This window comes from Ursus maritimus, unplaced genomic scaffold (genome assembly GCF_017311325.1).
Source record: "Ursus maritimus isolate PB19 unplaced genomic scaffold, ASM1731132v1 scaffold_8, whole genome shotgun sequence".
NCBI classification, from domain to species: Eukaryota; Metazoa; Chordata; class Mammalia; order Carnivora; family Ursidae; genus Ursus; species Ursus maritimus.
This window is the reverse complement of record NW_024426996.1, coordinates 80,466,069-80,466,505: the sequence shown is the minus strand read 5'-3', so window position 1 is coordinate 80,466,505 and position 437 is coordinate 80,466,069.

The window sequence follows — 437 nt, the reverse complement described above, 5'->3', positions numbered from 1 at the left end:
GAGGAGGTCACTCACTCACAGTTGACACGATGGTGTCTACTCCTTCTTGTGGGCTGCAAGAGCGGGGCTTTCCCTGCGTCGCCTTGGGGTCGCCCAGGCCCAGCAGAGGGCTGGCACTCGGTCTGCTGAACCATCAGAAAACACATCTGTCCAGCCATGGGGTAGGAAGCCCCCTTGTCAGGAGCTCCAGCCTGGCTGAGCCAGTGCTGAGCCTCCTGGGCAGGGATCCCTGTTCTGAGAGCAAGGTGACCGTGTGGGGTGCTAAAGGTGGCTGACCCAACCACTTCCACAACACTTCTGTGGGCTTGGAGGGGCAGAATTTCAGAATCTCTGGGGTCTAAGTGGAGCACTGAGAGCCAGACTCAGCTGTGGAGGGTGGAGTCACAGATGGGGGGCGGGGTGAGGGGTGGTGCTGGGCCGGGGGCGGGGGGGGGGGG